At 37.9% G+C, this 16,264-nt stretch overlaps 1 pseudogene; it reads right to left on the reverse strand.

The window, feature by feature from the left end:
• Positions 1 to 2,124: 2,124 nt before the first annotated feature.
• The window catches only part of LOC103720448, a 50,699-nt pseudogene continuing 36,559 nt past the window's right edge, over positions 2,125 to 16,264 (reverse strand).

Below are 16,264 nucleotides of genomic sequence, written 5' to 3' on the forward strand. Positions count from 1 at the left end.
CTCCAAGATGGTGATGGTGATGATGATGGTGATGGTGATGGTGCACAGGTTGGCCATATAGCCATGCCGAGGAGAGTGATCCAAGCCACAACTTAGTAGAACAAATGTCGATCATAAAAAAGTTCTTTTTTCTTCTACATAAACAGAATTTCCAATTAAAAAATCAAGACACAAGCTTTTCTTGAAGGGATTGTAATTGGGCATGGATGAGATAGGGCAAGAACTCAAGTGAAACAACCCTACCATGCGTGCTGATGGATGCTTGCCTAAATAATGCTATTAGTATGCATCTTTTTCCTTTTGAGGACAGAGAATTGTCTAGCTCTCGAGCCACATAATGTGAGATTCATGGATTTTGAAGTGAATCTGACTGCTTCTATGAATAGAAGTCGGAAAATTACAAATGTCATGCGTGTCAATTAGGCTAGATTTTTGCAATATTTTCATAATCAATAATTGATGCTAAATTCATATGGTTATCAGGAATTCCAGGGTTTTCTAACAACGTATATAGTAGGTCGGCCAAAGCTTAAATATTTTACTCCTTTCTTTTATCCTTTTCACCAGAAAGGTAGACAGGGTTCGCCAACATTTTGAGGGTTAAAACACTGATGATACTTCCTTCGAGTTCTTATCAGCTGGAAAATGGAGAAAATGAGATTGTCATGAACTCTGAAAACTACTTTTGTATCCACCAGGGAATCCGATGAATTCACATGAGGAAGCCGAAGGGATGTAGAAGATATGCTGTCAAGTCATTAGAGGTCTCGTAAATATCTCAGAACTTGTATATGGCATCCATGTATTACCCTGTAACTCATGACCCTAATTCTCCTCTTTGATCCATGAGAATCAACTGTCTGGTATTAAACTAGTCAGAGCTCGAAGCTAGCTCTAAATCAAAAACCTAACAAAAGAGCCGACTAGAGCAGGAATCTGATTTAAGATTCAATTTGTCAAATACTGTATCTTTTTGAATTTTCTACTCCATGACTTCACCGTGATCACAAATTCTGCTCTAGATATCATCAATAATAGAAGCTATTGAAAGGGCCCCAAAAAACTTTGCAATTCCAGAAAGGTAACAAGCATCCTAGCTAGCTCCTTCAGGTGCCTTGCGAAAGCTAAATAAAATCCACCGGCATAGTTCAAGTTTGATCTATGATTACGACAATGCTTATTTCAATTACATTGTTTTTTTTTTTTTTGTCTTTTTTAAACATCAGTCTGCAGTAAAGAATGCATATATAAAACAGCCGAGTTGCATCATGCATTGGTTCAGCACCGACAGCACACCATAATTATCCAGCTCCATCACATCTACATCAGAGTTCAACATCTTATAAACATCAACCCCAGGTGGATTCCAAGGGCATTCCCTGGTTTGCTACTCCCGAGTGTCAATCTGGACCCTCCCCATGATTAAGCTAATGTGTCCTATCACATCGAGTCCGTAACCACAATACCACATTCCATCTTTGTTTCTCCGTAAACAAGAGCATTCTCAGAGAAGCCCGCATGATAATCCAACCATCAGTCCAGCTTGCGAACTCCTCATTCTTCCTGCTGCAGTTATGACTGGAAAAATGAACAGTTCAACACCAAAGACCTTGGAGAAGCCAGTAACCGATGGGTCGAGGCTCAAATGCTGGGTTTGGCAGAAGAACATGGTGCCACTCAAGGATTCCGAGAACCACAAAATTGAAACGGGAGATGTCTGGCAGCTGGTAGAACCATCTGCAGCACCGAGAGCTGGTTGCGGATTCTAGAGGATTTCGATACATGGCCTGGCTTCTTTCTTGGGGAGACTGAGGGAACTCTCAGGAACAGCAGAGGGTTGCAAGGAACTGGAGAATCCGGAGAAGCCTGGTTCTGGGAGAGGAGAGCATGTTGATACCGATCCCACCAACATGTAATTTATGCGAAGAGCTATGAAGCATAGACAGGAATGCAAGATGGAGGTCAAGCATCCATCCATGGGTTCAGATAGCAAGGACCTGAATGCAGATAGAGGTCATGCTTTGGTACACATTCGAGAGTTGGTACCCTAAAGATCCCTTGGATTTTTAGGGGAGTACTGTCACTAAGCTACCAATTCAAGCAAGTTTATTCTGCCAACTGCGATGCTACACAAACCCCAAGGTACCTGTACATTAGATAAATGACATTTACAACATCTTTAGTCTGTATTCAATCATGTCTCTAAATGAAACAATTGAAACAGAACCAGTCAAATAACAAAAGATCATTAGACTAACAATTTACATCGAACCCATCTTCTCAGCAGAGTGATAGCACACTTCCCCAGCAAAAGCGTCCATGCTCATCAGGTTTAGAGCCTTGCATTTAACCACGAGGATGCCCTTCTACCAAAAAAGATAAAAAAGCCGGGCACAGCTTGTGGCACACCACCTGGACAATTCTCTCCAATTCTCCTGCACTTCTCTGAGAGTGAAACCACTCATCGAAACTATTTCCTAATTTTAACTATTCAAGAATGCTTTCTCTCCCATTTTCCTTCACGCCTCCCGTCCCTCTCTCTCCTCTCTACGATCTGCCTTGACTTGCTACCCCGTGACCCATGCCTAGGTGCTGACCCGAATCCACCTGCCAACCCATCAAAGGCCGAAGCCAAGTCTGGATCGCCAACACTGCCTGTATCCCCCGAATCCCTACTCCCCTCAATATGCTCTTCGTAACTGGTGGCACGCTCATCTGTGCGGTCCCTTGATTGCAGTATTGTTGGAAGTTGACCTGAAAATGATCGGGACCCAGCCAACACTACAGTTGGTGCAGGAGAAGCTCCGCTGGAGCCAGAAGCCGCGATATGTGGAGCACCACTCTCACGATCTCTGCTGCTTGATCTTAGGCTTCCTTCGTGTTGTCCGGACCTCCCATTCTCTCTTTCACGGTACCTTTCCCTGGGCCGACTACATAGAATTAGAGTGCATGAGCAATAAGCTTTTACAAAGTTTGGGAAATAATATCATATGATGATAGAATCTTCTCTATAAACTTTATGAACAGCAGGAAAAACCAATTGCAGTATGCGAGCAGCCAGAAGATCACATGGAAATCAGGCAAGAGTCAAGAAAAAAAAAAAGAGGAGAAAAAGAACTTGAGTAACTTGACTCATAGACCTACAATACCAATTAATTGAGATTAAAATTGCAATGCAACAAAAAATGTTGCAATTTAATTTTTACCTATTTTCGTTCATTTGCCTGCAATTATGGTTAGAGCAACTATTTTTTTATTGAGACCTGGAACAAACAATTGCAAATATATTTATTTATTCCACTGCCAAATGCTAAAAGAAAAGGCGGGCCTTAGCACAATGATAACTTGCTCTATTGTAACTTAGATGTCATGGGTTCGAAACATGAAAACAACCTCTGCTTGTGGGGTTAAGGCTCCACATCTGACCCTCCCTAGACTCTACAATGGCATGAGCATCATGCACTAGGATGCTCTTTTTGTCAAATGCTAGACGAGATGCAATTATCTTGAAAAAGTTACCCTTCTAAAAACATTTGACATGCTTACTAATTTGATACATCCAACCAGTATTTGGACACGAGAGAGGGAGGGAGGGAAATAAGAGGGTGAGATAGAGGGAGTGAGAAAGAGAGATAGGAGTAGGACAGTAGGAGCAACCTAATTGTCAACTATCACTAGGGCTAAAAGAGAGGGGGAGGAAGAAAAAAAGTAAGAGAGATAAAAGAAATGACAGCAAGAGAACTGAGAGACTAGAGGAGGGATGGACTAGATATTGGCAATTTTGCGCTTACTAGTGAGGAATGAAGGGGGTATGAAAAGTTAAGAGAGAAGGATGAATGAAAGAGAGACTGGAGAGGAGGCAGTCTAGTTGTTGCTTACCGCTACACTTGGACTGCTACACTATCAAAGATGGAGAGAGAAAAGAAAGGATGAGCCAAAGAGATAATAAGAGAGTCAAGAGAGTATAGAAGGGATGGCCTGGTTATCAATTATAGCTTAGGCTAATAGAATGGTAGAGAGAGGAAAAAATAGGGGAGAAAGTATGAAAGAGAGAACGAAGTGAGACGATCTAGTTATTGGCCACCATCGAAGCCAATAGAGAAGGAGAAGAGAAAGGAGGGAATTGGAGCAAAAGGAGAGAGATGGGTAGAGTGCAGGTGACCTGATTGTTGGGAGTCATTTAGCTAACAGAGGGAGAGAATTGGATACAACATAGACCATGAGAGAGAAAGTACAATAGTAGGAGTTAGAACTAGGAGAGACATGAGAGAAGGCAATTGGTTGTCAACCACTAATAATGGTAATAGAGAGCAGGAGAGAAACTAAAAGAATAAATAAGTAGGAAAATTGATAGAGCAAAGTTGGGGCTAAGGGGCAATTGCTCCCCTAGAAATTTTAAAACCAACCATATGAAAGTGTCACGCCAAGAGATTTGCCATGGAAGTTATATACTAAAACTATTGTGCATAAGAGGGTGCCAACTAGCTCGGTTAAAGTCGTTGGGTGTTGAATACCAGTGACCTAGGCTTGAATTTCACCCTCACCTTGACTTTGGCTAGGCTCCTCCAGTCCTAGTTCACAAAAGAAAAAGTGTATAAAGTTGCTTCACCTTTTTAAAATTCATTTAAGATCCAAAGTGGGTCAGAAGTCTGCATTTTCGTCACTACATATCCAGTTACAAGTCCCTATCTAGTTCTATATTTTTAAAAATTTGTTGCCTAGACTCTAGCCATGCTAATTCACTATTGGGGATTTAGTAAACCCATCTATGGATTATTCTGTTTCCCTATCAAAGGACGTATTCTTTCTGTTATTCTTAATTATATTTGAAGGCTTTTATCCAGCATATAAAAAACTAACCAAGAGGAACAAATAAAAAGGAGAATGCAGTTGCACCTTCAATAAAATTACAATTTTCTTTCGCCTCTAACTTGTGCACACTTTAGGGGTTGTTTGCAAACTTGCAATGTTAGATACACTATAGCTCAAGTAGCATGCAGCTGGATTTGCATGCAACTACGTTGCATGTGGCTACAGTTCATCGTGTTTGGTTGGATGAAACTACAACTAGAGTAACTATAATTTTCTTGCTTGACTAGACAAGATGCAAGAAATGTATTAATCTTGCAATCTTACCCCTCACTTTCAAGTTATAATAAATATTCTATTTTATATGTATACCATGATTTTAATAATATCAATATCTCAAATTAATGAACACCCCCCTTTGCCATTGCTTATTGTTATAAACCAAAATAACAGTCATGTGCCAAAGTAGGAATATTTGGGATTAAAATATTAATTATTATAATAATTAATATGTCATTACAAGAAAAGAATGAACATTAGCTAAGAACCTCTATTTTCATTATTACCATTATAACAAGTTTAAATCTGCCAGATTAAGAAAATTAAAAAGAAACATTTGTAATTGTCAAGTTGTCAATATAAAATATAGCAACATAAATATATAATTGACCCAAATCATTGCTCATCAAATAAAAAAAAAAGCCTCTAGAATATTATTGTTTTCACCAGAATTCATAGGCTTCCCTAAAACCTTGTCAAGCCCATGGAGGTGTGTCGGCCACTCGTCCAAAACTTCCTCATAATACGCATTCTAGCTGATCCTCCTCCCTCCAGGTGAATGGTCAACAATTTGCAGCCATGGCCACTGGTATTGGGCCAAAGGTAGGAAGGGCACTGCATGTCCTTTGCTTCCAAGAAGGTTGCTCTGATTATCACTCCTCAAAGGAGGATTTGCTTTTAATGGGGCACCATCACAGGGGACTCCGATGTCCAGGATTCTAACAAGAGAGGTGATTGAGGAGGCGGATTAGGATGAAGGATTGGGTGAGTGATGTGTTTTAGGATCAGCAGGGACGGGATGGGAGATGAGAAGTTGAGGGGAAAGAGGGAGAAGGGGTTAGAGGAGACATTGGGATGGTGATGGCATTGCCAAGGAGGACTTCACTCTTGATCTCGAGCAGATGGAGAGCTCGTGCAGATTGAGGGGCGCCAGGGGGTAACAAGAATCAGCTGAGCTGTTGCAGCTCTGGCCTGAGTTACATGTTGGCCGCATCTTGACTTGTGGGACCTCTTTGAGTTACAAGAGTCAAAACAGAGGGGCTGGACAACACCTGTAGCTCAACCTGCAGGTGGGTCGAGCTACAAGGTTTCTAATAGAACCTTAATCTCCCTCGAAACCAACAGGAAACAAAAGCATATGATCTAGTTCTCTTTTATCATTTCATGGAAAGTAGTCTCGAGCCATATTTTTCTTAAATTTGTTGTTCTTTTAGCTTTCCTGCACAATATTTAGTATATTAGTATCTTTGAATTAGTTTTGATTTATTCATTTGGATAATCCAGATTTTATTCCCCTCTATATTGTCTTTTATGAACTTTTCAGACAAAAATGCCCAGTCATTTTTTCAAAACTGTCAGTATCTCTTCACTGAATCTTGAAGTATAGAAATTCAATTAAATAACAAATACTTACTCTTTCAGTAAAATAAATAGGGAAGCATATTAGCTCTTATCTCTGTTTTCCTTTCCTATTTTAATTGCTCAATTCACACATCTCTCAAATCATAAATGGATAAACCAATAAAACTATTTTAGACTAATTAACATTAAATTTTAAATATTAAAAGAAATATTCAACTTAGAATATTTTATGTCACATTTTGTTTATACAATATTATTGTTTAAGTAACGTCTTTTTATAGTCTATTAGTAATGTAATTTAAGAGTTTATTTTCATTTTCTTCACACAAATTTGCATTGCACATGTACAGTTGTCAGCAACATTCTTAATTTTAGGTGAAATTTGCCCTGCCATCATATGTGGCAACCTGGCATGGTATCCTAGCTGATGGTGGGTACCATGGCAGGTCTCAACATCAATACAGTGGCTGTATGGTGGGTCCAAGGCAAGCACCATAAGCCTGTAGCAGCTAGACCAGTTTCCAAGTGGTTCTTTCCTAACAAATGATGGTTTAACAACAAAGCTCCACGATACCTCTCCCCTAATAGTCAACTCTCTGTTTTAGGATTTTGCTTTCTTAAGTAATGATATAATGTTTTGAGTTGTGATTGTATAGGAAACATAATAATTGGTCCAACATAGTCATTGTGAAGTGTGATATAAATAACAAGTGATTGCATTTATTACTACTCCTAAAATCTTAAATTAGGCACATGAAATGTAAGCGAAACATTGTCCATTGGATGCCTAGTAAGGTAAAATACTAATATCTTTTCAATATATGCCTTGAGCTCAAGTTGCCCATCATCCACAGGATGCCATAACCCTCAACCGTCATGTCTATCAAGTGCTTTTAACTATATTGGTTGCTAATGTAGATAAAAATATTTTTGAAGTTTTAAATATATTGGTTTCATAAATTGTCATTTGTTATCATTGACACCTCACAAAGAAAAAATCCTAGCTTTGTCATTAAGTGGGAGTGACAGAGATCCAGCTAGATTCAGCAAGAGGGAGAAGGAAGAGGGGGGAGAGAAAAAGAATGCAAGGGTGGGTGAGAGAGAGAGAGAGAGATAGAAGAGAGAGGGCACACATTGCCAATCTGATGAGTGATTGAGAGTGAGGGAGGATGAAGATTGTCTAAAGCTAAGGGAGGCAAGGTCTTGAATGAGAAATGGGTCAGAGGACCAGTCACAAGACAAGGCTTTAGCTTGACTCAGCCAATTTGGCAGTGTATCAAAATGCTGCAAAAACTGATTAATTGCATATCATTTAACCTCCAACCACAGAAAGCTTAAAAATAGCCAAATATTGCAGAAAGCCCACCTACAAGTCACTAACAGCAAAGACACTTGTACACAAGTCTTATGCAGGACAAGTTAGCTTGAGATAGTCTTCTGCAAGCAGAGAAGCAGTCCCTAAAGACCGATTTGGTTGCACTGTAAGTTAGCTTGGGATAAATGGATTAAGGTATTACTAACCCACTTAATTTCAGATTAAACTCCAACCCCATACGGAAAAAGCAGTGCTCATGACTTTCTAAAATGCCAACTTTTCCCCATGACTAAAGTTGGTTGTTGAAAGGTGCATGGAAATAATAGCTGGAGTAGATGGTAAAAGAGTTTCATCTTAACCTAGTTAACAGATGCAACTTTAATGTGACCAGCAAAACAAGCTAACAATAGCACTATAAAGATGGAAATGAATAACTAATCAAGAATTGATAGAATTTCAAAATAAAGGAACTGACAGCAATAAGGTAGATAGGAAAGGTATAATTTGTTTGCATCATGTGTAATACTGGTATGCTCCACAAAATACCTGACCCATCGATGGTGCCAAGGTCCACTCAAGCCACTTAGGCACCTGCTAAGTGCCTGCAGATGTATAAGGGTTGACATGGTCCATAGACTCTAAAGACAACAAACAGGGGACTGCCTAAACCTATGCTGCAACTTCCACAACAGCCGCAATAAGGAATTTTTTTAAAAAAAATTAGATAAGAACAAAAGGATGTTGTACATAAAATGTGATCACCGCATTCCAAGTGGCTTATTGCAAAAATGGAAAAGATTTGAAATATTCCGACATCATCTTTCCTAAGAATACGCAGAACAGTTTTTCTGTTTCTTGATAGAGTGTTGGGTTGCTCAATTAGCAATTAGAATAACTATTTCTTTTATCCAACTCTTGCTGATAAGGTATCACTGGAAGGTCATATATATGGACAGGGCACAATATTTAGTTTACTAAGATTTTATCCAACACTTGCTGATAACCAGAACATCCTTAAAGCCCTAAGTGATATGGACGGGGGTGCTACACAAGTATTCAAAGTATCAAACAAGGCCACATGATGCAACAATTTGTCAATTTGATTATCTGGCATTTCTAGTAATACCTATAACTATAATCAGTATCCAACTATACCTGTGTTGGTAACATGTCTGATAGCTCACCAAATTAATGAACAAGTATAACATGTAAAATGCTAGTAGCAAGTGGAAAATCAATCAAGGTCACCAAGATTTATATGCAAATATACACCTGACCATAACTTTTGTACCCATGATCTAATTTTTAAATTTTGAACAAAAGAAAAGGGAATGGTTAAAAATATCACCTGTTGGGATTAGAAGAGAATTCTCTTCGAGATGATCGTACTCCAGACTCAACCTGCTCCAGTTCTCGTTGAAGTTCTCTCTACACACAGATGGATAAACATGCATTATCAATACACATTTACAAAACATTCAAAAATACAAAAACTTGCACAAAATTTGCTTAGAACGAAATGATGCGATTCCCATTAATCAGATATAAGTTTAATAAATTATAGGTTTTTAGATGATTAATGCAGCTTATTATTTTTGTTTACCCTAAAACAAGATTATATGTTGCCCAATAATACTAATTTTTAATATATAAAAGAAAACTAATGTTTTGTCTAGTACAATTTAAAGATCCAAACGATTGTTTGTGTAAATTTAGAAACACTAGATTTTTTTACTTCTTAATCTGCAAGGTTTTAAATACCATGGGATGGGGCCACCCTAGTTTTTTCGTGGAACAAGATGCCCCGCATCCCAACACTCGAGAAGTAGATCTCTTGTCCTGTCCTAGTCTATTTCCCAACTTGTCCCATCCCGACAATCAGGACAGTGCCGCGTCGCATGGGATGGTGGGATGTCTCGCTGTCCTGTCAGCATTTTATAAGCTTGATAATCTAATTTTAAGAGAAGATGCTATTGAATCAGGTTACATTTTTTTCTTGGGTGCCTTGTTTTTATCTAATGTTATTACAAAACATAAAAGCAAGCCTGTTGTATTTGCTTCGAAAATATGGGATCTTGCCAAAATTTGAGCAGCACATCTCATCAACAGCTATACCACAGACAAAATATGACATGACAATTAATGTGGCAATCTCCTAAGCAATAATGGTATTTCTGCATACAAGTTAATTATAACATTTACTTCCCATGATTTCCTCCCTGATCCTTCATCCTTGCTTCAATCCATTTTTCTTATCGCCCTACATTCTCTCAGTTATGGCCTTAAACCAGATAAAATTAAAGACTTTTCCTTATTGTTCCTTTCCGTAGATATAGAACAAGCTACCAACCTTTTAGAAGATTCTACGCAGCAAATGGGTGGCCAAGGTGCCACCTAGTGCTTTGGCTTATGTTAAACTAAAGATACCATTTTTGACCTAGCCAAGAGTATCAACACTTTTAGACACTTAGACATGGCATAGTACGATGTGGCTAGACACTCCACGTCGAAATGTCCTGCTAACATCAACAGAAAGTGTCCGACACTTGACACACTTAAAACAGAGCAATGAGAATTCAATTTAAACTCTTCTATCCCTTTTTTTATGGAATGCAGCATTTTGATTCTTTGACGTTTTAAAAATAATTAAATTTATATAAATAGGAACTATTTATGTACTGTAAGAGAGATGCAAGCACATTTTGGAAAGAAAAATGACAAATGGAATCAAAACAAAATTTTCCTTATTGCAAATTGTACTTTTAGATATGGTATATATATTTTATGTATTCATATATTTATATATTATCCCATATATAATTATATGAGGACACTTAGATTCCTGGCACCTATGTCAAGTGTATCGGTAAAACTGGCTTAGGCACTCGGCGGGTGCTCAAAGGTGAGTGTGACCCAAAAATAATAAATTCAAAAATTAATAAATGTAGGAATAAAGCTCAAAAAATATTTATCATTTAAATAAAATGTAGCAAGTTAATAGGAAGTACCAACTTGGCAACATTCAATACTAATTCATATATCAATTTTATATTACACACTCATTAGCATGGTGCCCAAGCAGAAAGCGTTGTTCATTAGAACATTGATCCATTTTGTCACCACTTAGCACTCATAGCACTGTTAAGCTGCAAAGGGTACCCCAAACTGACCTATATATTCATCCGTGAAATAAAGCCACCTCAAAATTTTGCTGCCTATGCACATTAAACACCAGAATTCTATTCTTTCTAACCTCATCAACTAACCACTACATTTGCTAATGTCATTGTCCAAGATTCACTACTCCTAGTTCATTATTGCTCTTCCGCAGTTCCAGCAATAGATCCTAAAACATGTAACAGATTTAATGCATGTTATAAAACCTGCTTCATCAAAACCAAAATATTCCAAGATTTTGTGGCCATGCTTTCTCCAAGCCTGCCTCATAGACACATAGAAACAAGATATGCTCAAATCTTCTTCTAGCAATAAGCATTTTGAAGAGTTAATATCTCCCTTATTGAGAAGCAAATCATTTTAAGCTTTTCCACATAATAACTTAGCATGTGCTTTAACCATTTAAGATGATTTATAAAATATTGTTTTTTTGTTCATTACTTCAGGCCGAAACTGTGATTAAGGTAATAAAACCAAACAAACCATATGGACCTAGGTAACTAGCATTGAGTTCGAGAAGGCATGAGAGATGGAAGAGAGAGAGAGTGATGGAGGGGGAGAGCAAACAGAAGAGGCAGATCATCAAATGTTTATTGCCATGAATGTAATTATGTGGTGTTTTAAAAGCCCCGATCACAGCGCGTACCATAGGCACAAGTCTGATTAAAAAGATATCCTCAATTTCACCAATTTTTGCTGGTGGTATGAGCGTATAGACAGTTTCTAGTACACACTCCAAAAGGTATCATAATGTTCTCTAAGACTTTTTTGTGGTAGCAGATGATATATCTCCATTACAGCATATAAGGTAATTATTAATTAGTTAATTAGTTAATCCTAACTTACTACTTAGTAAAGCAAATCTCACTAAGTGCGTCCCAAATCTACTTCTGGAAAAGGAAACAGTATTGCAGATATTACCTCCGTACTATCTCAAAACCATGTCATCACATCGTTTTCTTGAATCAACTTGGTATAATTTCACAATGATTTGGATTATCCACTATGACAAGGTTCCAAATACCAAGCGTACCCGCCCATACTGACTGTTATGTATTGATATCTAGCATACCTCATGGTGGTTCCTTAGGTAAATTGGCCCAAATTGCCCTATACCAGCCATAACTCGCTTGATAACCACCCAATACCAAGCTTCAAGGTGTTTTTAAAACTTTTTACTTTTCAGTACCAACTGGTAGCCTATGCCTGTAAGGTACATATAGTGGTATGTATCACATCAGCCAGATGCACAAATAAGGGGCCATAAAATGATATCTGAGACCCTGCATTCTCAAACTCCGGTTCTTTATATAACAGTATGAGAGACCTTCACACACTTCTCCCGTGGAGTAAACTTGACAACTTCCTTTGATATAGTTTTCTCCACGTTCACTATGTCATCAAGAAGAGGAAAAATTATTATAATTACTTTCACCATAAACCACACAAGAAACTAATAGATTGCTCTCCAAATCTTTAACTATAAGAAAACTGAGGTCCCAAGATATAAAATCAGCAACAGATAGAATCTCTGATGATGCATCATGGAGTGAAATAAATAAATAAATACATATAACAGAAAGGTTTAGAAAAAGAGATGGAATATCTAGACATTTACATCTATCTTGGGTCCTGCACACATACCATAAATAGCAGCAGAAGCACAATACTTCAAATCAAAATGACCACTTAATGACCAAACAATAAGACACAAGCAACCATTGCATACATCAGATCCTCTCTATTTTACATCCATATGGGTGCACACACAGAGATGACAGCAACATGAACAAAAACACAGGCAGAATATAAAACATAATGGTCATTTTCTCTTCACAGAGATAGAGGGTTCCCCAGGAGGTGGTCTTTGAATGAAAATTGCTTACAAACAAGGTGATAAGTTAAAGACACTGGAGGGAGTTTTGGAGATGCAATGGTACATGATAATTATCACATATAAGAAAAGGTGAAGGGAGAAGAAAGAAGAGAGAAAGGAAAAGATCGGGAAGAAAGAGCAGCTTCACATGGTAGCAACCAACATGTGCAGCAACAAATTCTTTGAACCATTATCAGGAAGGTTTGTTGTCCTAGTACCGGATCCCATACTGGTACTATCCTGCTACTATATTAGTACGCTCAGTGGGGAAGCCAGTTCGGCGTACCGACACTTGGTACACCCTCTATACCACATACTGGTTCGGTACAGATACCAATACGGTACGGTCGTATGCACAGGACAACAGTACCACAAAAATATTAAACCACTGCATTTCAATGCTTTGGGACCAGTGGCTAGAAAATAATGCACCATACACAAGAACTTGTATAAGAAGTTCTAAAATGATGGTCGATTCATCTCAACATATGGAGATATTACATTTCTTCAGTGATGTAACTGATTTGTTCAACAACATTAGGTGATTGAGAGTAAGAGTATAGCCAAGCATATCTACAAGGATTACAAAAACCTTTTTATAAACAAAAGCAATTAGAGATATGAAGTGCAATTCATTTCCTTCATCTACTGTCAAACAGGCCCTGCATAACATTTATACACAACAAGCTCAAGAATTATATAAAGGAGTTGCATGTGGAGTTACAGTTTAAGTGTAAATTGCACTATCGCCCTCCATTAGTGGATCTAAGCATTAATGGAGCCCGGTTTCCATAATGGTACCTGTGTTTGCTTTTCCCTTTCCATATCAAGGTTGAACTGCAGTTCCCTAGTTTTCGCACGTTCAAGTTCTAAATGCCTCTGTCTCTCTATCTCACGTTCCAACTCACTAGCTCTTTCCCTGGATATATATTAATTAGAATAGTGATCAAAAGATTTAATTTCATACTATATTGAGGATAAGAACGAAGAATTTTTAGATACAAACTTATCAAGCTCTTGTAGAAGCTCCATTTCCCGTGAAGCTGCCTCTTCCATATATTTTTGACGTGCGCGTCTCATTAGAAGCTTCTTTTGCCTCCGGACTATAATATCTTCTCGAACTTTGGACCTCTCTCTGGTCAAAAGGACAAATTAATTAAAAGAACAGTAAGTATAACAAAAAGCAAGAATTTAATGGCTTCTGGAGCTGAAAAAAGTTATCATAGTGACATGTAAGTGGATCTAATTTTATGATCTAAAGGGAATCATATGACATTAGCTTTTCAGAATAGCTCAAACTCGCTTAATAGAAAAAATGGCATGGTCAAAAAAGAGAAGGGTACAATGCAATCGCTTGCAGCATCTTAAGCATCCTATTCATGATATAGATATTGTATTAGTTATAAACTTGTGAGTACTCATTAAATGTTTCGTTAGAAATTCTGTACCTCACTAGTTCAATTAGCTCGTATCTCACCAGTTTCGTCTACAGTTATAGAAGTTCAAACGAAAAAGAGACCAACAAAGGTGATCAATTAAAGAATTATGATAAAGATGGAGACCAAGGTTCGTCGAACCGGTACCGAGACCTATACCGGCCAGCAACCGGTATAGTTTGGTATCGGTTCGAACCGAACTAAACTAGGCTGTGGCAATTGCCACAGCCCCACAGCGGGGCCTCGGATCCAATGCGAATCGGTCGATTCGCACCGAATCTGAGTCGAACCAGATGAAATTGTCTGGTTCCGGCCGGTTCCGACCTGCTAGGTTAGCACCAAATCCAAGTCGAACTAGACAGAACTATTCGGTTCTGGCCTGTTCCAGTCTGTTCCAGCCCCTAGCAGGCCGGAACTATTTTTCATTAGAGAACCGACTCGGTCGGAGACCGGGTTGGCTCGGTTTGGGCTGAACCAGCCGGTTTGGCTCAGTTCAGCAATCCTTGATGGAGATAATTACGATGGATGAGTACAACATAGTATTAGCACCCTTTGGAAAACATAATCTAGCTCTAGAAAAGATAGATGAAGTAACAGCCCATGTAGATAATTCTCAAATTAATATGCATAAGTCCCTCTTTATGGTTGAAATGAAAAAACTCGACATTCAGTAATAGAAAAAAGATTCGTTAAGATAACTACCATTTTTATTTAAGCATGTATGCCTTTATCATTTCACAGGCTCCTTTTAATAACATCCATTGATTAGTCTTCTGAAATTATTTGCAAGAAAGCATGTCCCCCATGCACGAGTATTTCTCTGAAAACTATTATAGAAAAGGAAACAAAAAGATTTTTCCACAAAGGAAGAACATGTCAAAAACACCTAAATGGTAACAGGATCATTATGAACTTCATCCCCTATATGACAATATCATGGAAACAACAGTGGTTTCCTAAAGGTGTCCCAAGATGTTTTCCTTGTGTTTTCGAATTAATACCTGTCCTTGCTTTAGGAAATAGGGAGACTCTTTAATCCCATTTTCCACTTCACAAAGTGGCAATTATGATTTTGAATGTTGATTATCCACAAAGTTGACTTAGAAAACTATTATAAAAAATCCCTAACATCTTCTGTTTCAACCCATTCAACTCTGAAATCTAAAGCTTCTACAAGCCCTTAATTGGGCCACATTAAAAGCAGAGGAACTGCTAGGACATCATAAGGCACTGCTAATTTGTACTTGATCCTTCAGCCCAAAATTGAGGGGTCTTGAATCCCATGTCATCAAAAATGTTCAACAAAATTCTCCCATATTTGGAGGAATCTTAATAGTATAAAGATCCCACATAATCTCCTTTTTATGAGATGTTAATTCATCAAGCTTCCACATACTAGGACCTAATTGCAAGGATACAAATGGGGCAAATTAGAGAGAATTTTGGTGGCTTCAAAGACTTTCAGTAACTTCCTATACCATCTCTTTCTTGATAAGTAGTTTTCATTGTTTCAGAATAATTAATTGAGTTTTCAGACTCTTCTGTGCAACTGGCGCTAGATAATTTAATTTTCTACATGAAAATAGTTTACTTTCCTTTATTTCCATGTGCAAGAATCAGATGCTTCAGGTTTTAGCTCATAATTATCTTGCTCATGTTGCATGCTTGATTGTTATCTAGGTCCATATTTCATAACCCAATAATTGTTGTGGCAGGAAAAGTTTCAAATCACTGTGCATCTACAACAAACATCTACACTAAGCCCTTTTTTATGCTAATCATTGATGAACTAATCACTAATACTGAGGATGCATCAATTCTGTATGTCATTTGCTGATATATATCATCATTGATGAGTTGAGGACAAGATTAAATGCTGCATTGCATTCAAAGAGGAAAGCCCAAGTGGATGAGGGCTTAAAATTGGTGAAATTATATGAAATGCAAAATTAGCAAAAGTAGAAATAAAGATGAGGCCTCAACCAAGATTGGTGGACAAAAGATACCAAT

The sequence above is a fragment of the Phoenix dactylifera genome, chromosome 2, assembly GCF_009389715.1.
Source record: "Phoenix dactylifera cultivar Barhee BC4 chromosome 2, palm_55x_up_171113_PBpolish2nd_filt_p, whole genome shotgun sequence".
NCBI classification, from domain to species: domain Eukaryota; kingdom Viridiplantae; phylum Streptophyta; class Magnoliopsida; order Arecales; family Arecaceae; genus Phoenix; species Phoenix dactylifera.